The sequence below is a fragment of the Symphalangus syndactylus genome, chromosome 7, assembly GCF_028878055.3.
Source record: "Symphalangus syndactylus isolate Jambi chromosome 7, NHGRI_mSymSyn1-v2.1_pri, whole genome shotgun sequence".
NCBI lineage: Eukaryota > Metazoa > Chordata > Mammalia > Primates > Hylobatidae > Symphalangus > Symphalangus syndactylus.
The window spans coordinates 43,479,666-43,502,667 of record NC_072429.2 but is presented as its reverse complement, the minus strand read 5'-3'; the positions used below and the strand labels follow the sequence as shown (position 1 = coordinate 43,502,667).

The 23,002-nt window shown below is 39.0% G+C and overlaps 1 protein-coding gene across 1 annotated transcript in view; it reads right to left on the bottom strand.

The window, feature by feature from the left end:
- NR3C1 (nuclear receptor subfamily 3 group C member 1) overlaps positions 1 to 22,953 on the bottom strand; it is a 160,328-nt gene extending 137,375 nt beyond the window's left edge. The window contains exon 1 of the mRNA XM_055285805.2: positions 22,693 to 22,953. The gene's annotated coding sequence lies outside the window, so the exon portion shown is untranslated. The remainder of the gene's footprint in view (positions 1 to 22,692) is intronic.
- Between the last annotated feature and the right edge of the window lie 49 nt (positions 22,954 to 23,002).

The window sequence follows — 23,002 nt, the reverse complement described above, 5'->3', positions numbered from 1 at the left end:
TAACAACAAAAATAAATGCTGAAAACTTTACTGCCTAATTATTTTACTCCATTTTACTATTATCTATGCTCTTAAAGTTATTTCTGTCTGTTCTGTATAAGAACATACCATACAATGGTGTGATGCAACATATCCCTTCCTAACGCTGCATTCAGAAATGTTATTTTGGTAGTTTGAAAGCAACCATGGTGGAGTACCTATACTATAGAAATTGGGAAACATGACAAACCAGAGCTTGATTTCTTTTGTTGATTGTCTAGACTGACACAGTAGAAGAAATTTTAATAATGAAGATTGAACTTAAAAGTGCCTTAGTTTGTGAACACAAAAACTTGAAGAAATATTTTTCCAGTACTTGAAAACTATTATCAGCAAGTTACTGCTGTCATTAATGAACGAGTTTAGTTCCAACATCCATTTTTGTTGCTTCACTTTTATCTGGCTCATTAATGTAAAAATATCAACCAACATTCATGTTGGGACTTCAGTACCATGAGTGACTTCTTTGCTGATTGAATATTAATCAGATATTTATTCGTGGTCTGATTTTGCCAAACATGTTTGAATTTTAGCTGTAGGTTGGCTGTGGACACAAGTATTCTGCAAAAATCACTGAAACGGTTCTGTGAAAATCACGTGGCCATATAGAATTTACTATTTAAGAGTGTTATATCTTTTCTTGCTTTTTGTAAATTATGTGATATATATAAGTAAAAATTATAATAAGCACATAGATACTCTGTTCCCCTTAGGAGCTGTTAAACATTTACTAACACACTAATGGACATAATCTAATTTACTATTTGAAAAGCTCGTTCTGCTTGTGATGTGGAGTATGAGTTGTAGGGGCTAAGGGAGAAAGCAGGGAGAGCAGTAAGGAGACAGGCACATTGGCCCAAAGAAAGATGACGAAGTTTGTATTGGTTGCAATGGCAGGGGAGCTGGGGAGCTATGGTTGGACAGGAGAGGTATTTTGAAGGCCAAAGGTAAGCAAAGCAGTCATCCAGCAGCTCTATGAAAGAGATGGACTTCCAGGAACTTTTTATGCTAAGAGAAGACCTTCTGGTGAAGAGTAAGCAGGCCCAGTTGAATGGGATGAGTGCATAGAAAGCTGTGCCAGAGAAAAGGAGTCAGGGAGGGATGTAGTAGGAAACAGGAGATGTTGGCAGTTCTAGGATTTCAAGGTAAATATCTTTATAGCAGATGGAGAAAGGCTGGATTGTTAGTCAAATGTCGAATTGCCTCAAAGTGCGGGGGGGGGAGGGGAAGCCCCAAATACCGGTAACACGTTGCAGCTGGAACTCACATACTAAGCTACTTATCTAGGAATTTCATTGATTTTTGCCCACATGGAGGGGTTATTTGTTCATCTCCATGCCTTGAGCCTATCCCAATTTATAGTAGATTTTTTTTCTCGCATTTGGCAATTTTAATTATAAAACTCTCACACTGAATCACCCTGTGTTACACATATATTGCTGCCCTCTTTCATGCTTCTGACTTCTTCATTCCTAGTTTTTCTTTGCTATGCCATAAAGAAGGACCCTACCGAAAGCCACCCTATTGTCTTGCCTATTAGTTATCAGCAAACTTCTGGCAACTACAGTTTTCCCCACTTTCCCTGCTTCCTCCATTATAACCTACAATCTATATTCCACATTACAGGTTTTTTGTTTGGGTTTTAACATTTTTCAAGAGAAGTTATTACATTTTATGGAGTTTAAAAAATAGTAAATGTACAGCTACCAATGACTAACACTTTGAGGATTCAGTTTGGATATGTTGTTTACTTTGGTCTTCTGATGATTAGCTATTTTATGCATGGTTTCAATCAATCAGGGAATGTTTATTAATATAAGAGACTTTCTTAATTAATATTCTCTCCTATTCATTCATTCCTTCAACAAAAGAGAATTCCTTCAACAAAATACAATTCCTTCAACAAAATAGCAACTATTCTATGTTAGGCCCCAGTATAAGGCTGCAGGGATATCAAAATGATACAATCTCTTCTCTGGAGGAAATGGAGACAGGTACGGTTACAAGTCATTATAGAACAATGCAGACTTACAGAAATGTGATAGATGCATAGGGCACTTCATAAGCTTCAAGAAGTCATCTGGTGTTTAAGGTTAGGGAAATGGGTGTGGATATGGAGATGGTGGTCAGGGAGGGTTTCCTAGAAGTTAGCAGGACTGACTTGAATTATGAAGGGTTTCCTTCAAGTTATTTGTTTTTTTTTTTTCTCTTGGAGATAATATTTCTAATGGAAGCTTGTAGACAACATTCATTAGGTCATTTTTTGGTGCATTTATAAGAAATCCAACTCTTAAAACAAAAAGAGTTTTTTGATTCACTGAAAAGTCCAGGGGAAGTTTAATTTCAGGAGGCATGACTGGATTCAGGGGCTCAAATGAAGTCAAAAGGGCTTAAATTTTATCCCTTAGCTCCATTTTCCTGTTTTTTTTTTGTTTGTTTGTTTGTTTGTTTTCTGGAAAGATTATCTCCACCTCTCCACCTGGTGGCCTGTGGCACCTGGATTTAAAACATCCTGCCGGGTTAGTAATTTCAGTGGAGTCATTTTCCCATAATTTTAGTAGTTGTTCCTGGGAGGGGTTTCACTGGTCTAGTTGGTTCAAATGCTTATCCCTGGACCAATAACTATGACCAAGGGATGTCAGGAATGTGTACTATGATGGGCAAAGCCTAGCTCAAGTGCCCACCACTGACACCTAAGAATGGGGTACAAATGAAAGAGAGAGAAGAGGAGGTGCTTCTCCAAATAATTGGAGATTTTAAATTTAAATAGGAGAAAAGGGATTTCTAGGCATGCAGAAAAAAACCCAGATGTCCATGACAATAGCTTTTTATCAAAATATTAACAGTGACATAAATGTCATATTTTACATTTTAAGAGAATTAGACATGACTTAAAATGTTTGTCAGCAATGGAAAGAACCCTGAAAATTAAGTATAATTGTTACAAGTTTTATTGGTTTCACTTCCTGCCTTTAATAGAATGTGGGTTTGTACTTTGAAATTTCAAATGTTACACAAATGAATTGATGATTGCTTTGCAGATATAGTATCTCCACTTAATTGGGCCTTTTTTGGGTGATGAAGTGATGTTTACAACTTTTAAGCTAGTTTTATCGTCTTCCACTGAAGGAGTTTGTCTTACTTGACTATGATTCCAACAATATGATTGGTATAGGCGGCTGCAGTGAGCCTCTGTCTGCTTGTTTTGCTCCTTCTGTCTTGACAAGCTGAATGTCACGCAAATGTCTCAAGCCTCTGCACTGGGCAGGCAGGAAGCCAGAACCAGTAATAGAAGCAGTAGGCACTCTGTGAATACTTGCTGATTAATTTTAGCTCCATAGGCCTGATGGGTTTTCCATCCCTATAATTACCATCAGCAAATAGTTATTGAATGATGTCCAGCATATTTTTATTTCCCTTTTCTTGATCCTGATTTTCATTTTTTATTTTACCTCTCTGTGATTTTATCACATGTGTTTCTGTTCATCAGACCAACAGAGCCTCCTGTGATTAGTTTATAATTACTCAATTTTATTTCTACCTATGAGGTATCTTTATCTGTCTGTCTAAATTTGTCTTTGTTATGACCCAGTTCAAGTTCTTTCTGGAACTAGGGAAAGGATGAAGTGTGAAAAAAAAGGAATTAAATAGTTTGGTTATTGAATGGCTATTTTGTGCTTGATGCTATATTAGTACATTTCCACATTTGCTTTACAAGTTAGTCTTTTTTATTAGAAGTAATGCTTAACAAGCCTACAAGTACTGACTGGGCTCACTTTATAGAGAAAATGGAGAGCAGTGAAGGGTGAGGAGGTTATGAGTTATGGATATGACAAATGGGGAAAGATCTTACAGAAGAGAGATTGGGACCATCCAAGAAAAATCGTTATCTTTGTGTAGACAGCATTAGAAGGATGAAAAATAATTTTAGATCTTACTTCTGTCTTTAAGAAAAAAAATTTAAAAGATGCTAGAAAATAACACGTACTTATTGTAAAAATCCAAACATACAGAAGGTAGAAATGTATAAAGGTAAAAACTTCCTCACACAATCCCATTTTGCAGATGTAACTATTTTTTTCTTTTTATATTTTGATGGCAGCAAAGATGTAATTATTTTTTAGTTTTTATGTATATTCCAGATCCCCCCACCCCATTTTTCCCCTCTTTAAAAATTTTTATTATGTGAAATAGAAACTAGAATTGTGACTATCAGAGGCTGGGAAGGGCAGGGGGAAGGGGAGGATGGGGAGAGATTAGTTAACGATTACAAAATTATAGCTAGATAAGAGGAATGAGTTCTGGTGTTCTGCAGTACCATAAGGTAAATGTGATTAACTATAATTTATTGTATATTTTCAAACCCTTTTTGTCTATACATGGATGCATGCATGCATATGTTTCCAAAAACAAAAATGGGATTTTACTACATGTATTTTTCAGGCTTTATTCATCAAATGTTATTGTACATCTTTTCATCTTTTCAATATTTTCAGGTAATAGTAGCATAGTATACCATTGTTTTAACCTTTTCCTTATTGAAGTATATTTAAATTGTTTTCAATTTTTCACTATTGCAAGCCATGCTGCAATGAATATTTTTGTATCTAGATCTTTCCGCTATTATACAATTATTATAGAATTGAAATTTCTCAGGCAAATGTGATTTGCAACAATTATTAAGCACCCCAAAGTGCCACATTATTGGGCTGATTTTAAAAAATGCTTGTCCACTACAGTTCATTTTCTACTTTCATCTTCCTTTAGACATTCTAGAAAAAATAATTAGAGCAGGAGTCATCGGTGGCTATGCAGGACAGGCTACTACCTGGAGACCCCTCATGTTTTGCTATTGATACAGTTTTGCTGAATCCATCCATATGTTAAAAGCATTAACAATTTAAGCGGATTGGTTTACATATGAACTGGGAAGGGATTATTTAGGGATACCATAATGCTCGATGACTGCCTCCATCCTACCAGGGACCCTGATCTGCCCTGTTGTGGCCACATGGTAGATAGGTATTGTTTTGCTTGCCAAGCATCCACTCTCCACATATGATACTAGGACCTAACATTTTCTTTGGAAAACTATCCTTTCCCTAACTTTGGTCCATGCGCTTATGGTGGTATTAACCCATCTGTAACTCTGCATGGGCCAGGTCTGGTAATATCAGAGATAGGCACAGATGACACAGAGATAGGCACAGATGATAGGGACAGATAAGTCTGAATTCTTGGCTTTCTGGGACTACTTGGAAACTTGCCTTGTTTCTCAACAGGAATAGCTAAGCTGATATGATGCAAGCTTGGAGCAGCTGTGGTCTACCACTTAGAGACTCCATTGGATTGAGGTTTACAAAAAAAAAAAAAAAAGCAAAGAGATCTGGAAATAGATTCCCAATTATATAATTTGAATGTCTAGATCCTGAGGTTAGGGCTGCTCCTAGACTTGACTATTACACACTTCAATACATTATTCCCCCTCCTTCTCTTCCTCCTCCTTCCTCTTCAGCCAGCTGGAGTTAGCTAACACTTGCATTGGAAAGGATCCTGACATCAGAAGTAAAGGTCTAAAATATGGGGGGTTTTGCTCTTTCTGCAAGAGAGAGGGAGGTTAAGGTTACCAGACATGGAGGATGACCCCAAAAGAAAAGGGGAGCCCAGAAGAGAAGCCAGTTGAATGTCTAAAAATAAACTTTACCTGCTTCACAAGTTTGGCTCGAGTTTCCTTTTAATGATTAACTAGATGAAATGGTCAAACTCCTTCTTTATTTAAAATACACAAACATAAATAAGAATATCAGTCTTCAGTTAATTCACCTATTCCGGTTACATCTGCCTCAGGTTTCCATTTTTTTTATTAATATATAAATTGCTTTTCTATTTTAGGCTGTGTTTAAAAAGAGAGAGAGAGAGAAACCTGGTAATCCTCTAAGAGAAATGTCTTATGTAGTTTTTCTTTAGGGCCTAAATTATTATTCTACTTTCCATATTGATCCAGCCTTTTGTTTTATTGCTTTGTTTATAGTAGATTTGGTAATATATTAACAGTACCTATATATATGATCTAGTGGAATTATGTATTAAAATATTTTAATATCTTCTTCGCATTTGTGATCTTGAAACTGAAACTTGATAGCTGAAGAAAAAGCTCCATTAAGATGAAAAATCAATCCCTTAGTGGAATTAAATCCACAATGCTTATATAAAACATTGCTTCTGTCTTATTTACATAAACTTTATACTTCTCTCTCTCATCAGTAGCAGGGGAATATGGAGTGGGATGTCATTAGTTGGATTCAATAGACAGTTATTTACTTATTAATAGCTCCAGCTCAATCTGGAGCTTGAAGTAGACTTGAGACTCTACCTCCTAGTAGACACATGTCTTTAGCAAGTTACTTAACTTTTCTGAATGTTAGTTTCCTTATCTGAAAAGTAAGGTTAATAATATTATCTGCCTCACAAGGTTCTTGTACAGATTAAAAAAGATATTCTCTGTAAAGCATTTAGCATGGTCTCTGACATTTAATTAATGCATGGTAAAGTAACTGTTATTATTAGGCTTTCAGAAAGTGAGATAGCCCTGTAGGCACACCCCAAGCAGAAAGTACACGCGCCTACACACTACACTAACTTCCTTCAAACTAGGCCCCTTTTCTCCTTACATCATGGATTGTGAAGTGAGCACCTGTCCAATAAAAGAAAGATTCTGTAAAAGAAATGCAGGCACTGGCTGGAAATTTTCACTATATGATTTATCAGGCCTCTCCCAGCTTTGAGGTCCTATAATTCTATAAACCACACAAGTTTACATACCACTGTGGGATTTGATCCTTATGAAACCCAAGAGAACCATAGATTTTCCACATCCAGCTGAGCATGCTCAAATATAGACAGACATTTAAAAGCACAGACATTGATCACGTGCTCTTTAACCAGCAAAATACTACAGCCAAAAGAAACAAAAGCACAGAGAAATAAAATGATTTGTTTGAAGTCTCATTGATTTGCCAAGAAACCAGACTGAATGTACAAACTTTTCTAATTCCTAGTTGGGTTCTCCACACACTAAACATAGAGATATATAATCCTCAGATGTCAATATTTATCTTTTATGAGTTTATTGCTTGTCATGTGTTAACTCATAAAGCCATTTATTTACTTATATCAGTGCCATCAAAAACCCTTTAATTTCACGATCACAGTTTGTATAACATAGCAGACAAAGCACTGGGCTGGGGACAAGGGACTGGATTTTGGTTTTGGCTTTGCCCCCCTTTCTTCCTGCCCTCAACTGCATGATTTGGGTAAGTTACTTTTCCCCTTTTGGACTGTTTGCCTTTCTCTGCTTAAGTATCTGGACTTTCCCTTCCCTTCTTTCTCAACCTACACAGAAGTAATTATGTTTCTTTCACTATCTCTAGCTGCAAAGTTTTTACTAGACAGTCCATATTTACTGGTCATCTGCTGAATGCCTCTGTGCAGGGAGCTGGAGATAGAGGTAAATAAGGTATGGCCCCTGCCTTCAGGGCTTTCCCAGTTAAGAGGGCACAGGATGTGAAGGGAGCACAGGTCAGAAGGTGAAGGCAGCGGTCAGGGAAGGCTCCTGGAGGAGGCAGAATGAGACTTAAAGGCTGAACGGTTGGTGCTCGGTGGCAGGCAGGTAGACATAAGCTCCAGCGATGACAAAGATTATGCTGAAAGGAAGAATAGTGTTAACAGAACTGGCTTGGACAAGGGCAGAACTAGAAAGAATCCAGACTTTGACACTCCAAGTTGTGTAACCTTGACCTAGTTACCTCTGTTTCCTCATCTACTAAGCAGGCATAACGATCGGGTTTCCTCTTAAGGCTGTTGTGACAATTCAATGAGATTACGTTTGCTAATTTTAGTGCAGTATCTGGCATTACTATAGGTCAAATATCCCTAATCCCAAATTCTGAAATCAGAAATGCTCCAAAATCCAAAACTTTTTGAGTGCTATCATGATGCTCAAAGGAAATGCTCATTGGAGCAGTTCAGATTTTGGATTTTTGGATCAGGGATGCTCTACCTGTATGTATTTTGCAAATATTTCAAAATCTGAAAATATCTGAAATCCAAAACCCTTCCTGTCGGAAGGATTTTGGATAAGGGATATTCAATCTATATTATTACCAATTTATTTTCACCAACAACATACTGTCATACCTGTCTTCTTGTCCCCTCTTTCTCTTCCAAGGACACAGGCATATTCATATCCTGCTATCAAATATATTTTGTTTATAAATATTTTCAGTAACACACAAGAATTTGAAGCACTATGATAAAAGAAAAGTGGCATTCCATGCAATACTTTGGGGAGATCATAGACGTGCTATTAATTATAATGGTTTTCCTTAGACCACTAGTTTTCAACTGGGTGATTTTGGCCTTAGGGGATATTTGGAAATTCCTGGAGACATTTTTGGTTGTCACAGATGGAAAAGGAGAATCTTATTGGCATCTAGTGAGTAGAGGCCAGGGATCCTGCTAAACATCCTGCAATGCATAGCACAGTCCCCCACAACAAAGAATTACCCAGTCCAAAATGTCAGTAGTGCCGAGGCTGAGAAACCCTGCCCTAGGTGTAACCCAGTCACTGCTTCTTTTCAACAATCATTGGGAAACATAGTAAAACCATGTTTCTTAAGATCCTAAATTCAGCTGCAAAAGTGTATCCTTTGGATATTTTACACATTTTGACATCTCCTTTGAAAACAAAGTCCTTCAGAGAACCTGGTAGAATCATTCAAACTTTTTTTGCTACAAAGATAATGGAAATTATTTTATTTTATCATTTTTCTCCTATATGTACAATTCAGGACAAATTCTTCTTTTTTATGTGGTAATTTTAATGAAATTCACCAAAAAAGAGACTTGATTAACCCTAGTTTGGGAGTCTTTTCCAGAGTAGAGAAACTTGCGACAGCGTGGGCTTTTCTCCGCCATCACAGGGATACAAATGGCTAGCTACCCAGTGATGGCTCCTGTAGCCTCTGGAGGAGAGCGCTAAGTGTCACCTTGAGTTCCCATAGACTTCCTAACACTGCTGCCAAAGTGGGGCCAACAACAGGGGGCTCAGAAGGGCTTGCATGTTTTTACTATCCTTCATCCCTTATTTTCTTTCTTCTAGAAGCAACATAGTGATTAAGAGTGTGGGCTCCGGGTTTGAATCTGGTTCTGCCACTTGTTAGTTACAGTGACCTTGATAAACTCCTTAACCTCTGTGTGCTTCAGATTCCTTCCCTGTAAAATGGGGGGAAAGAATAGTACCTACCTCACAAGATTGTTATGAGGACTAAATGAGTTCTCATGGGTAGAGCACTTAAAACATAGCCTGGCACATGGGCATGGTGGCTCACACCTGTAATCCCAGCACTTTGGGAGGCTGAGGTGGGCAGGTCACTTGAGGTCTGGAGTTGAAGATCAGCCTGGCCAACATAGCAAAACCCCGTCTCTACTAAACATAATTTCAGCCACTTGGGAGGCTGAGGCAGGAGAATCACTTGACCCCAGGAGACGGAAGTTGCAGTGAGCCAAGCTCACACCACTGCACTCCAGCCTGGGTGACAGAGTGAGACTCTATCTCAAAAAAAGAAAAAAAAAAAAGGACATAGCCTGGCACATGATAAGCAGCAAATAAATGTGAGTTGTTTCTCTTACTTTTTATTCTTACTTGCTTTTATGGACACACTGAAGTAGGCTTTAGGTGTGATATGGACTTGGAGGAAGTTACATGTCATTGCAGAGTATGGAACACAGTCACAGCCAGGGCCAGCTGGGGCCAAGGTAGGGAGTGGCTGCAGTGGTGTTCACTGCTTCATCAAGTCTGCCTCTTTTTTAGCCTAGCAGTATCTTGTGTTTTCCCTTCTCCATGATCTTTACTAATATCCAGTTTTCTCTTACTTTCCCTGGCTTTTCCTCCCAAGTATGACATCTCTCCAAGCTCTCCCCATCTTTACCTTCCATAGAGTTTTATTTGGCTATTCCTTGAAGCATTGATTTTCATCTGAGTTGCCCATCAGATCATTTGGGAATTTGTTTAAAGTATAGATATCTGGGCCCTGCCCCCCAACGATCATCCCAAGTATCTTGATCTTAGTGTTTATTTGAGAGACAGTATGGCATAGTATTTAAGAACATGACCAAAGACCCAGGCTGCCTAGGCTACGTGTTACTTGTATGACCTTGAGAAAATTATTTAACTCTCTGTGTCTCACTGTTCTTATCTGTAAAATGGGGGTGCTATGTTCTGAATGTCTGTGTCCTTTCCGAATTCCTGTTGAAATCCTAACCACAAGGTGATAGCATTAGGAGGTGGAACCTTTGGGAGGTGATTTGGTCATGAGGGCAGAGCCCTCATGAATGGGATTAGTGCCCATATGAAAGAGGCCTCAGGGAGCTTCTTTACCCCTTCCCACCATGTGAGGACACAGCAAGAAGATGGCTGCCCATTTATAAACCAAGAAGCAGGTCCTCACCAGATAACGGTTCTGTCAGTGCCTTGATCATGGACTTCCCAGTCACTAGAACTATGAGAAATAAATTTCTATTGTTTATAAGCCACCCAGTCTATGAGACTCTGTTATAGCATCCTGAACAAACTGAAAGTAAGAGTGCTTATCTCATAAGGTTGTAAAAATAAATGAGATGCCCCTTAAAACAGTGCCTGGAATGACTTTTGTCTTTCTTGTTCATTTTCCCTTCTCTCTTACTTTCTCACCTGCCCTTTCTTTCTTCATTACTTTCTTCTCTCCCTCCAACACATATATATTGTCTTATTCTAGTGGTTTCATACTTGCAGGCCTTAGATTTAGGTTTTTAATCCAATTTGATTTGATTTTTGTATATGGCAAGAGATGACATTGGTCTGGCCAAAGATTTTTTGAGTAAGACATCAAAAGCACAGTCAACCAATGCAAAAGTGGACAAACGAGATCACCTCAAGCTAAAAGGCTTCTGCACAGCAAAGGAAACCATCAATAAAGTGAAGAGACAACTCACAGAATGGAATAAAATACCTGGAAGCTACCTATCTGATAAGGGATTAATAAACAGAATATATAAGGAGCTTAAACAACTCAATAGGAAAAAATAATTTGATTTAAAAATGGTCAAAAGATCTGAATAGATGACATACAAACGGCCAAAAATACTCAACATCCTTAATCATCAGAGAATTATAAATCTAAACTACAATGAGATATCATCTCATCCCAGTGAAAATTGCTTTTATCAAAAAGACAGGGAATTACCGATGCTCTCAAAAATGTGGAGAAAGGGGAACCCTCATACACTGTTGGTGGGAACGCAAATTAGTACAGCCACTATGGAGAACAGTATGAAGTTTACTAAAAACAACAACAACAAAATAGAGCTACCATATTATCCAGCAATCCCACTGCTGGATATGTACCCAAAAGAAAGAAAATCAGTATATCGAAGAGATATCTGCACTCCCATGTTCACTGCAGCACTATTCACAATAGCCAAGATACGGAATCAACCTAAGTGTCCACCAACAGATGAATAAAGAAAATGTTGTACATATACACAATGAAATGTTATTCAGTCATAAAAAAGAATGAAATTGTCTCTTTCATCAACATGGATGGAACTGGAGGACATTATGCAAGAGAAATAAGCCAGGCACAGAAAGACAAATATCACATTTCTCGCTCCTATGTGGGAACTCAGAGAGAGAAAGAATAGAATGATGGTTACCAGGGTCTGGGAAGGGTAGTGGGGAGGGGGATAAAGAGAGGGTGTTTAATGGATACAAAAATGCAGTTAGATATGAGGAATAAGATCTAGTGTTCAGTAGCACAACAGGGTGACTATAGTTAACAATAATTTATTGTATATTTCAAAATAACTAAGAGTAGAATTGCAATGCTTCTAACACAAATATATTACAAATGCTTGAGGTGACAGATATCCCAGTTACCCTGATTTGATCATTATATGGTGTATGCTTGTATCAAAATATCACATGTACCCTATAAATATCTGTAACTCTTATGTATCCATAATAATTAAAAATAAAATTTTTTTAAAAGAAAAAGAAAACCCTATATACTTATGATCTTCAGCATGGCTTTGGGACCCAGCAATGAATTAGATGTAATTCTAGTCTTATATGGCATTATACTCTAATTAGTGGAAAATAGACACATAAACAAATAAAGATATGTATGTGTACAATGTATGAATGAGAGAGTTACTGATTTTCTTAGAAAAGAGAAGGGAGAGATGAAAGGCCCCAAAGGGGAAATGAACATGGCATTGAGAGTTAGAATAGAGATAAAATCAATCCATTCCATGCAACAAACATTTTCTTTTCTTTTTTTTTTTTATTATTATACTTTAGGTTTTAGGGTACATGTGCACAATGTGCAGGTTTGTTACATATGTATCCATGTGCCATGTTGATTTCCTGCACCCATTAACTCGTCATTTAGCATTAGGTATATCTCCTAATGCTGTCCCTCCCCCCTCCCCCAACCCCACAACAGTCCTCAGAGTGTGATGTTCCCCTTCCTGTGTCCATGAGTTCTCATTGTTCAATTCCCACCTATGAGTGACAACATGCGGTGTTTGGTTTTTTGTCCTTGCGATAGTTTACTGAGAATGATGTTTTCCAGTTTCATCCATGTCCCTACAAAGGACATGAACTCATCATTTTTTATGGCTGCATAGTATTCCATGGTGTATATGTGCCACATTTTCTTAATCCAGTCTATCGTTGTTGGACATTTGGGTTGGTTCCAAGTCTTTGCTATTGTGAATAGTGCCGCAATAAACATATGTGTGCATGTGTCTTTATAGCAGCATGATTTATAGTCCTTTGGGTATATACCCAGTAATGGGATGGCTGGGTCAAATGGTATTTCTGGTTCTAGATCCCTAAGGAATCGCCACACTGACTTCCACAATGGTTGAACTAGTTTACAGTCCCACCAACAGTGTAAAAGTGTTCCTACTTCTCCACATCCTCTCCAGCACCTGTTGTTTCCTGATTTTTTAATGATGGCCATTCTACCTGGTGTGAGATGGTATATCACTGTGGTTTTGATTTGCATTTCTCTGATGGCCAGTGATGATGAGCATTTCTTCGTGTTTTTTGGCTGCATAAATGTCTTCTTTTGAGAAGTGTCTGTTCATGTCCTTTGCCCCCTTTTTGATGGGGTTATTTGTTTTTTTCTTGTAAATTTGTTTGAGTTCATTGTAGATTCTGGATATTAGCCCCTTGTCAGATGAGTAGGTTGCAAAAATTTTCTCCCATTCTGTAGGTTGCCTGAACAAACATTTTCAAAAGCACCTACTACATACCAAGCACAGATCTCAGTGCATTTCTGAAATTGTCCTCCTTTAGAGAGTGGCAGCTTCATTTTTAACTTGATGTTTTAAAAAAATATTTAACTCAAAATAGCAAAACAATCTATAAAAAAAGGCAAAGTTCGAGGACTCACAAAACGTACTACTACTTACATACTACAAAGCTGCAGTAATCAAGAGAGTGTAGTAGTGGCATAAGGATAGGCATTCAGATCAGTGGGGTAGAATTGAGAGTCCAGAAATCCATATACCTACAGTCAACTGATTTTTTACAAGAATACCAAGACTATTCAATGAGGAAAGAATCACCTATTCAACAAATGGCATTGGGACAACTGGATAGCTACATGCAAAAGAATATTTAAAAAATTAGCTCAAAATGGATTAAAAACTTAAATGTAAAAGCTAAAATTATAAAACTTAGAAGAAAGCATGTATGTACATCAGAATCTCGGATTAGTCAATGGTTTGTTAGTTATGATACCAAAAGCACAAGAAAAATATAGTCAAACTGGACTTCATCAAAATGAAACACTATTCTGCTTCAAAAGACATTATGAAGAAAATAAAAAGACAACCCACAGAATGGTTGAAATGGTAGACAACACACAAATGGTAGAATTTGCAAGTCATATATTCCGTAAAGGTCTAGATCTAGAATATATAAAGAACTTTTATGTTTCAACAATAAAAAGACAACCAATATTTTAAAAAAAGGCAAATGACCTGATAGTTCTCTGAAGAAGATGTGTAAGTAGCCAATAAGCACATAAAGATGCACAATATCATTATTCATTACAGAAATGCAAATTGAAAATACAGGAGATATCACTTCATACCCACTAGGACAGTAATAATTGTTTTTTATAAAAAGGAAAATAAATGTTGGTGAAGATGTGGAGAAAGTGGAACTCTCATACATTGCCAGCGAAATTACAAAATGGTTGAGACACTGTGGAAAACATATTGGCAGTTTTCTCAAAAAGGTAAACATAGAGTTACTATATGACCCAGCAATTCAACTCCTAGGAATTTACCCAGGAGAAATAACATGTCTACCCAAAAACTTGTACATGAATGTTCATAACAACATTATTCATAATAGCTAATAAGTGGCAATAGCCTAAATTATCAGCTCATGAGTGGATAAACAAATATGGTAGATTCATAGGACAAAATGTTATTCAGCCATAACAGGAAATGAAGTGTGGATTGATGCATGCTACAACATGGAGAAACCTTTAATACAGTATGTTAAGTGGAAGGTGCCAGACACAAAAGACTACATATCGTGTGATTCCATTTATATGGAATGTTCAAGGTAGGCAAATCCATAGAGACAGAAAAATAATTAATTAGTGGTCGCCAGGGGGCTAGGGAAAAGGGAATTGGGAGTGACTACTAATAGAACCAGAGTTTATTGTTGGTGTGATGGATATGCTTTGAAATTTGATAGCGGGGATGGTTGCACAAAATTAAGAACATACTCAAACTCACTGAATTGTACTTTTTAAAATGGTAAAGTTTATGTCATGTGAATTATATGTCAATAGTAATAATAAAAATTGTTAACCAACATATGCTTCCTATTTTCTTTGGAATGTTGATACATTGATACAAATCAGCTAAAATAATAAAGCACAAGAGTTATGCCATTAATATTTGTTTTATAAAAACACATGTTTTGCATTCTAGTTGGAAAGTTATTTATTCAGATTATGATCAGGAGTAGGCAGAGGCCAAGGGAAGGCCAAGTTTACAGGACTTAGTTATCAAGACTCCTTTGACTAATTTTTAAACTCCCACATGATAATTCATCTGCTCAGCAAAGCATCGCTTTGAAAAAACAATTTTTATTAAAACGTTACGGTACAAAAATTAGTGGGTCAAATCCTGTCTCATAGGTACAAATTAGTCATTTTGAAATGTGTACGAATTCTTGTGATGCACGGAACAGCTGTTTGGCTGATGCTGACCTGGGAGGCTCTGATGTGCTACTGCAGCCTTTTAGTGTGTCTCCTTGGTGAGGAGTCTGCCAACAGTATCTGCTCCCTTTTTCTTAAATGTGCTTTTACGAAGTTTATCCCTTGGGAGGACCACCCATGTGAGTGGATGTCAGATTTGCATATTGTAAGTCCATAAATCATACAGACTTAACCTTGTTTATTAAAGCAGGTCTTTTTCTTCATTTCTGTTCGTTTTGAAGAGTTCAAAAGCTAAAACACTAGCCCCAGTGAACTCCCCATCACATCTTAGCAAGCCTAATATTTCTAATTCTAGAGGAAGAACCCCGGTCTGCACTATAAGAAAGAAGTTAGCATTTTCATTATTTTGTGTGACAAACTGTGTTCTTACTGACCATTTTCACTCCAGATATAGCTTAGTAATTTTTTTTTTCATTGAGATTTCAGGAAACAACAGCATAGTTTTTTGATAGTGAAGATATAAATAAAGATTCTGAAGCAGTCTGTGGTCTTAGTATGTGGCAATGATTAGTCATATTGGGGACTGCCCTGATAGTAGGGTGGGCTGGGGGAATTACCCTCAGAGGTTAATTATGAAATTCATATAAAATGGATGAAAAGTCATCTTAATGGATAGAATGACAAATAAGGCAAGAAAAAGAGGGGAAAGCTAGTTGGCAAAACAAACCTCAGCAGTGCCTCTTCCAGCACCATCTAGGAAATTATAGAATTTGGGAATTCCTATCTAGTGGGAAGGCCACAGCCAGTGTTGTAAGTGAACATGGAGGACCTGCTAGCAATACCATTCTTCTGCAAGATGGCTGCATCAGGCCCCATTAACCTGATAACATTAAAATCAGATTTGCCTGCCTTCTTTTCCCGCATGGATTCAATGTCCACTAGCAACCTTCTGAACATGTCTCCTATGAGACACTATGTTGTAGTGGCTAGGTATCCACACTCTGGTTTACATTGTGTGGCTTCAACTCTCATCTCTACCTAAAACCTCTCTTTCTAAAACCTTTCAAAGGCTTCCCTTCTGCTTTTAGGATAAAATCCAAACTTTGTGCTAGAGTTCCACAAGGTCTTTCCTCCCTGACTCCTTCTGCCTTTCAAACCACATTCTACAATTCTCTCTTGCCTTACCATGCTCTAGTTCAGGGGCTGGCAAACTATAGGAAAGTTTGGTAACGTTTTATTGGAACACAGCACATCCCTTTGTTTAAGTATTGCCTATGGCTGCTTTCACACTGCAATGGCAGGCTTGGGTGGTTGAGACAGACACCATATGGCCCTACTGTAATTGTATGGTAACATTTAACTATACAGGACTTGGGAAGTTAGGTTTAGCTGTGAGTCCAAGAAAAGGAAATGATTTTGTTCATCAGCCAACAATTTTTGCTATAAAAGCAAAGCGATGTGAGTGGGGGCCCTAAAAATCCCCACTGTTTTCACCGTTCTGACTACCACCCACTCCCCATCAAAAGTCCCTGGGGCACACCCTGCAGACCTTATTATTTTGGGGCACACACTTTGAAAATGGCTGACTTTACTAATTTGACTTGGCGTTTTGATTAAAGTTACTTTCATATTTTGATTAAAGTTATAACTGCATGATAGAGACATACTCTTATCACCAGTGCTTTAAGAACACGCCGATAACATTTCACATTGAGTCTAAATTCACTGCTTAATAATAAGTAACAATGATAATAATAGTAACAGATGTGTACTACTCACATATAGCACCATCTTGTCTCATCCTCACTTATGGTAAGTGCTTTTGTTATTCATTTTATAGATGAGGAAACTAAGGAGAAGAGAAGTTAAGTAACTTGCCCAGGTTACACAATAGGAAGTAATGAATAATAGATCCAGGATTTAAAGCCAGTAGTCTGACCACTGAGCACCAATTAATTAATTTTAGCTACAAAATCTCACCATATGGTTAAATGAATACCTCATTCTTGTGTAGTAGTTTAGTTACAAATTGGCGAGAATCCTCATTTTCCATATTAGAAACCAAGGCATGAAAATGTTAAGAGATTTGGCAAGGTTATATAGCCATTTTTCAGACAAAAGAATATTAGGAACTTGGTCTTTGGGTTCTCCTGCTCACAAACAAAATCTAAACTTGAACTGTATGCAACTCTCTCTGCTATGGCAGTCGTGCATCTAGAACCTGGTGGGCACTAAATAAGAATAAACGATCTGAGGCCGGGCGCGGTGGCTCACGCTTGTAATCCCAGCACTTTGGGAGGCCGAGGCGGGCGGATCACGAGGTCAGGAGATTGAGACCATGGTGAAACCCCATCTCTACTAAAAATACAAAAAATTAGCCGGGCGTGGTGGCGGGCGCCTGTAGTCCCAGCTACTAGGAGAGGCTGAGGCAGGAGAATGGCGTGAACCCAGGAGGCGGAGCTTGCAGCGAGCCGAGATTGCGCCACTGCACTCCAGCCTGGGTGACAGAGCGAGACTCCGTCTCAAAAAAAAAAAAAAAAAAAAAAAGAATAAACGATCTGGATGGCATTTTAGCTACACATATCCAAAATAAAAAGAGCCAAATATTTATAAAGAAAATGAGAGGCAATGTAACAATAATAAAAATTGGAAATAACCTTAATATTAACTAGTAGAAGAATAGTTAAATTAATTATATTGCATCCATAAGATGAAATGCTGCCATCAAAAATCATGGTTTTTGGCCTGGTGCGGTGGCTTATGCCTGTAATCCCAGCGCTTCGGGAGGCCAAGGTGGGCAGATCACCTGAGGTCGGGAATTTGAGACCAGCCTGGCCAACATGGTGAAACCCCATCTCTACTAAAAATACAAAAAAATTAGACAGGCATGGTGGCGGGTGCCTGTAATCCCAGTTACTCAGGAGGCTGAGGCAGGAGAATTGCTTGAGCCTGGGAGGTGGAGGTTGCAGTAAACCAAGATTGCACCACTGCACCCCAGCCTGGGTGAGAGAGTGAGACTCCATCTCAAAAAAGAAAAAAAAAAAAAAAAAAAGAAAAAGAAAAAGAAAAAAAAATCATGATTTTCTAATAATATGGGGGAATGCTCACAATAAAATAATAAGCATATATGTTTGTGAATATATAACAATTCATATATACACATACATATTAACTTTATTTTAAAATATCATTATGAATTTCATGCTTTTATATTAGATTATGTTTTCCAAACTCTATTAATGTGTACTGAATAACTTCACAAGATTTGTATTAAAATATTTACCGTGGATATCTCTGGATGTGAGACAATGGTGGATTTTCTTCTACATATTTTTCTGTACTTTTTTACTTTCTCCAGTGAAGATATATTACTTCTATGAGTGGGAAAGTTTCACAGTACATGTTGTTATATAGACTGAATGTTCGTGTCTCCGCAAAATTCATACGTTGAAATCCTAACCCCCAATATGATGGTATTAGGAGGTAGGGGCTTTGTAAGTAATTAGGTCGTGAAGGTGGAGCCCTGTGAATGGGATTAGTGCCCTTATAAAAGAGTCTCGGAGGAGCTCTCTCACCCCTTCAGCCTCCTGAGGACACAGTGAGAAGGCAGCTGGCTATGAACTAGGATGCAGGCCTTTACCAGACACTGGATTTGTCAGTGCCTTTATCTTGGACTTCTCAGCCTCCAGAACTGTGAGAAATAAATGTTTGTTGTTTAAGCCACCAAATCTATGGTATTTTTACTGTAGCAGCCTCAGCACACTAAGATACATGTTATTTTAAGGAAAGATGCTAATACCCTGCCCTTCACAGGCTGCCTCCTCAGCAAGTTCCCACCGTGTTTAGGGGTGTTGAGCCTTCACTGCAACCACTAAAAACACAGCCCCACATTACAAGTAATTCTACTTAGGAACTTCCAGTTGACCATCAGTACCAAATAAACATATCTTGAATTCAGTCATCTATATAAATGTCGTTTATGTAGAGATGTGGGAGGAGAGAGGAGAAGGTTATGATCTCTTTGTGGTTTCATGGGATGTACTGTTTGGTCCCTTTCTGGGGCCACAGGGGTACAGGTTCAGACATGGTTTAGGATACCAGGGTTCCAGGACTGGGTAAGAAATGTGGCTCAGGAGCTTCTGGGGAGAGAGATGGACCACGCCCTTCCCCAGTGCATTCATTTTTCAACAGGGCTTAGGAACTTTCAAGAAAAGACTGAAATCCTGCCCACCAATGCACTGCAACCCTATGTCTGAGAAAGTAGGGTATTCCCAGATGGAGAACAGATTGTAGAGAAGAACAAGTGCTTCCACTGAAGAACTAAACTGGCACTACAATTCCAATAAGAAAAGTTGGTGTTATGCATGTTTTCACTCATAAGTGGGAATTGAACAATGAGAACACATGGACACGGGGAGGGGAACATCACACACCTGGGCCTGTCAGGGGGTGGGGGGTAAGGGGAGGGAGAGCATCAGGACAAATCCCTAATGCATGCAGGGCTTAAAACCTAGGTGATGGGTTGATAGGTGCAGCAAACCACCATGGCACATGCATACCTGTGTAACAAACCGGCACGTTCTGCACATGTATCCCAGAACTTAAAGTAAAATAAAATAAAATAAAAAAAGAAAAGTTGGTGTTAGCAGAGAGTGGGGGTTACAGGTAGTTTCCCAGCTGACATCAAAACTTGCCTGTACCCAGCCACCCTAGGGGCACTTTTGCAGCCTTGGAGAAAGGTGCAGTGGGTGGGATTTGGAAGAATAATAACTCTGTAAAAGGTAGTAACACTGTGGTTTAAACAGCTTTGCAGTGGAGCCCCTGGATGAGTGGACTACAACAATTACTACACCAATTACATTCTCTGGCTTTGAATGACATTTATATGGGTTTGGGAACAGAGATGACTCTCCCTGAGGGGGTGGTGGTAGCTGCAAAGCTGACAGGAGCGGAGTTTCAACCTTGGTGGGGGTGGAGGAGCAGAATATGTGTACAACTATCAGGGTTGGGGGTAAAAACTGCCTTGCTTGGCTCAGCATGTCTCCAGTGAGGAAGCCCTGTCATGAGCCACTAGAATACCTGGGACTGGGCGCATCTACAGTGCCAGCCTAGCTTAACGTAGCACCAGGTGTGTTCATCTCACTTTGCTGAGCGGGTGGTGACAGTGGACCAGTGATCTGAATTGCTGAATTATACATTTAAAATATGTAATGCACTAGGTAAAAAGTGCTATAAAGAAATAAGGTCATAACAAGGTAGTAAGGCATCTAGCATATATTCCAAATTCACAAACATTGGTCCTGCAGAATTTCCAGGTGATGGTGACAGTGGTGGCAACGGGGATGGGGACAGATTTCTAGTCCTGAAGAGCATCTTTGTGGAAACATCAGAGCCTGGGTCCATGGATTCCTGCCATAGTGGGGACACAACTGAACTATTTCTGGCTGCACGTCAGCACCCTTAGGCATTTCCAGAAATATTTAGGGGAAAGACACTCTTTAAAAGGCTGAGGTAAAGCAGGGACACTCACAATTGGTGAAGTGTGAGATGCTCGGGATGAGTTTGTTTAAACAAAGTAAGCCAAAGGGGCTATTAAAGCGTACGGTTCCCCATGAATTCAATGTTTTTCTTTAAGCAACTCAACTTCTGTGGCTACTTGTTATAACTATTTCAAGGAGCTGCCCTTGGAAGCCTTCGTTTTTACGAGGTGTAAGAAAAACCATGACTCAGGTAAATCTGTCAACATTTTCCCATAGAAAGTTTATCTTTAGAGGCTCCTGCCGCCGAGATCCTCTCCATCTGTCCACAGCCTACTGAGTAACCCACCGACTATTGCATTCTCTGCCCCACGTTCATTCTTTCCTTTTTCCTATTCAAACCTCAACTAGCTCTAATGGCAGAAAAGTGATCTGATATATAATGTCACCTAAAAGGACAAATGACTGACAGTAGCTCGATTTAGTTTCCATTTTAAAGGAGGATGTTTGGAGTCCACAATGCCTTAATGGAAAGGAATTGGGCTAATTGTGTAATTCTTTCAACAAGGCAGGCCATTGGTGGGAGGCTTTTGGGCAGGGGAGCTTCCTGGAATCTGTTAATGATATACCCCAAAGGCAACTCAACTGACTCATGAAGTTAACTCTGATGGTGCTGATGATGTTACTAAGAAGCCCTAAGCCTGTGCTGCCTAAAGTTCATCCCTCATTAACAGCAAGGATACTGAGGACTGGAGATCACTACTCATTTGCCCAAGTGTCTCAGCTACTAGCTGATGGAACCGGCGCTAAATATATATATATATATTTAATTTCATCTTGTGCAGGCAAATAAAGGCAGAGTGTCCAAGACAATGTTGTTTACCTTGGCTGTTATTGGCACCTTGGAATAATATTAAGCTGCAAGGGGCTTAAAGATCAGCTAAATTACCTGATCTGTAAGCCTCTCTCTTTTTCTCATCCCCCATATCCAATCCTCCAGCAAATCCTGCAGGCTTCACATTCAAAATAAACACTTTCCACCATTCCACTGCTCCCCTCCACCTGAGGCCTCACCTCTCTCATGTAGATGGTTGTGGCAGCTTCCTGACTGCTCTCCTTCCTTCCACACTTGCCCATCTACAGTTAATTCTTCTTACACCAGCCAGAGGGATCCTGCTAAAACCTAAGGCAGGTCAGGGCAGCCCTTTGCTTGGAACCTTCAGCAGTTCCTCCCTGCACGCAGAGTCAAAGACCAGTCTGCACCTGGGCCCTGGCTGCCTTGATGGCCTCAGCTCCAGTTCTCTTTGCTCCAGTCAGATTGTCTTTCCTGTTCCTCAAACTTGCCACACATCTTCCTACCTCAGGGCCTTTCTACTGGCTATTTCCCCCCTGCCCCTTGAGTCTTCCAGATACTCACATAACTGGCCTCTTTACTTTATTCAGACCCCTGGTCAAATGTCACCTCCTCAGAGAAGCCCCTCCACCACTATCACTCTCTAGCCCCTCATTGTGTTTTAGCTCTCCTTATAGCACTTTTTACCTAACACATTATAAATATTTTAAAACGCGTTGTCTCGTTCTCCTTTCTAGATGGAAGCTGCGTGTCAGTTTTGTTTTATTCCCTGCTGTATCTTCATTGCCTACAATAGCACTTGGCACATACTTGCTGAATAAATGAAACTGAGAAACTCAGAGCAACCTATTTCTTTTTAGATAAAGCCCACAAAAATGTTTTCTTCCTGTTCAGTTTAAACTATTCAGCACACAACATCAGCCTTGTGATTGTCTTTTTTTCTGATGCTCTGACCTCTGAATGACCTTTAACAAGTAACTTTGTTAGAACTCACTTTACCCAGCTATAGAATGGGAATAAAAATATAACCTACCTTCCTTCTCAGACACTTTAATGAAGCAAAGTCTTCTTTGTTCTTTGAGGAAAGGAGCCAGGCTGATGAAAATTCCTGGTATTAAGGTACAACTAAAGCCTCAGGAGGGTAGGAGCTGCGTTTTGTTCCTCCCCATTCTCGCACAGAGAAGGCACTCATTAAGTGCTTATCGAAGTTAATATCTGTGGCACACAAACTGTACCTGCCTCTGCAGCAGTCGTCACAGAAGCTGGCCCCTTTCCTGGGCTAACTGCTCTGAGAGCACCAGAATGAAATCTGACTTAGATATGACACAGATTCCTTTTTCCAG